This window comes from Pteropus vampyrus, unplaced genomic scaffold (assembly GCF_000151845.1).
Source record: "Pteropus vampyrus isolate Shadow unplaced genomic scaffold, Pvam_2.0 Scaffold189, whole genome shotgun sequence".
Classification (NCBI taxonomy): domain Eukaryota; kingdom Metazoa; phylum Chordata; class Mammalia; order Chiroptera; family Pteropodidae; genus Pteropus; species Pteropus vampyrus.
In genome coordinates this window covers 1,546,478-1,548,914 of record NW_011888970.1, presented here as the reverse complement: position 1 = coordinate 1,548,914, position 2,437 = coordinate 1,546,478, and positions in this window count along the sequence as shown.

Genomic DNA, 2,437 nt, shown 5'->3' with positions numbered 1-2,437 from the left:
CAAACATACAATGCACACCTGCACGCACACACACACAAACGTACACAGTGCACAGCTGCACACACAAACATTATGCACACCTGCATGCACACACACACATACTGCACACTCTGCACACACACACAGCCTCCTAAATAGTGGCTGGCACGTGGCAAGGTCAAAGAAACATCACTGAATGAGTGACGTTGTCAGGGGTCACAGAGGACACCCCCTCCCCTCCCTGGGGCCTGGAACCTGCCGACCCCTGCCTCTCTGGCCTGGCCGAACCAGGAGTGCATGGTTCACAGATGTGCATGGAAGTGCGGGGCACAGTGGCGGGGCACAGTGGCGGTCCCCTCACGGGGCGATGGTGGTCAGGTCCCACAGTTCCGCTGTTGCGGGGTGGGACTCGGGGCAGAGCAGGGCTGAGGGCCGCAGAAGACGGAGGAGCAGAGATGGCTGGGAGACAAAGCAGCTCGGGAAGTGTCCGGTCGTAGCTGATGAGGACGCCGGCCAGCGTTCTGAGGGCCAGCGATGCTGCCAGGGGAACCCGGCAAGCTTTAGCTTCCTGTGCTGCCCCTGCGGTGACCTGAGTTGACATGTCTAAGGCTCGAGTCCCTCGAGGCAGCATCAGAATGGCCTGGACCCAGAATGGGGCAGATGGGGGGACTGGCGAGAAGGGTGGCCTCCCAGCCCCGTGGCTATCAGGGGAGGGGCTTCTGGCTGACACCTGCACCCTGAGGGACCGAGGGGCGAGGGACAGAGCACGAGGAGCAGCCGCTGCTCCAGGAAGACGTGCCCTCTGCTCCTCCGCTCCCTGGATGCAGGCCCAGAAGCTTCCAAGGGCTTCATGAAAAGGCAGGAAGTTCAAGATCCTTTTAATGAGTTTACTCAGCCTTCAGAATATCAAGTATTTGTTTTCCTAAGACTGGAAAGAAAGGAGCACAGCCGCCAGCCGGCCCCCTCCTGGGGGCCCAGCTGGTTTGTCCTCAATTTGCTCCTGCATCAAAGGCCTTTCGCACCTGAGGCCCCCTTCAGCAGCGCAGCCGGGCTGGGGTGATCGCTCAAATCCCCAGGCCAAACACTGCCACCAAACAGCCCTGCTCCTGCCTCGCTTTGAACTGGTCCCGGAGGAGGCTTCGGGCTTAGGCAGGATGGTCTTTGAAGAGGAAGTGGCTCTCTGTCTTCTGTCTGTGGGACACGGAGGGTGGGCCTGGGCGTGACTCTGCCCACCAGCCCTCAAACAGCACGGACCTAGCCTGCTCCTGGGGGCATGGCAGCCCAACCTGCTTTATCCCTTTGAGGTTTCTGTCATGTATAATTTTGTCTTACTTTCAGACCTAACGGGAATTCCTGGGATACTTTTTATTCAGATGCCCCAAATGGCGACATCTGAACTCTTAACATCTCGGTCCCTTTGATCCCTCCCTCCCTGTCTTTCTTTACATATAAACGCACATACGCATATACGTAATTTTCCCTGAACCTTTCAAAATTTCATCTCTAGTGGAATCATTAAACTGGTCCTCCTCCTAAAAAGTGAAAACAGGCTGAGAAAGTGCCCGTTGCCACGCCCCTCCCCGCTTAGCCACGCCCCCTCCCCCCTTGGCCCCGCCTCCCTCCCCCTCCGTCTTGCAGGCGATGCTCTCTCGTTCTGTGCCTGGCTTCCTAGAGTCTGCCGACGGGTTTTTGTACGTCCTGCAACTCATTTCACGTGCTCAACGATTTACCTCAGAGGTCTTGCCAAGCTGGGACGTAAAGCCTGCACGACTCTGTTTCAACTGGTGCCATTTTTTCTCATCAGATTGGCCAAAAAATTAAAGTTTGATATTATCAAGCATGAGGGAAAATGTTGGGGAAACATTCCCATGGGTGGGGTGTACATTAGCAGGGCCGCTCGAGGGCGATTTGGCACAGCTGTTAAAACTCAAAGTGTGCACGACCCATGGCTCTCTGCGTCTAAAGGAGAGAGAGTCTCCACGGCGGGCACCCCGGGCAAGCAACACAGGCTCCCCACAGCCGCCGCACACAGAGCTGGACGCTGAATGGCGCTGCACGGGGCGGGGCGGGACCCCAAGACAGACACTGCCGCCGTGGGTTCTCCGTCCGGCTGCACATGACAATCGCGTGCGGGTGCTTTTACAAACAGCTATACCCAGGACACACACACAGAGATTCTGTTTCATGTGGTTTTCAGTGGCATTCAGGCATTAATCACCAGACTATTCTAATATTCAGCCAGGATGGAGAACGCTCCAACCCAGAAATGGCTCAGAAACGACCTCACACGTAGCTTCTCTGTCGGCCCGCAGAGGGCGCGAGTGAGCAAGATTTGAATAAAAAAGTAGGCCGTCACTTGATGGTTTTATTACCCTGCCGCTGCTCCGATACAGGGTGTTGTCTGGTTCAGAGAACTTTGCAGATCTGGTTTCTTGATTTCGTCCAAATCTCCACTGAC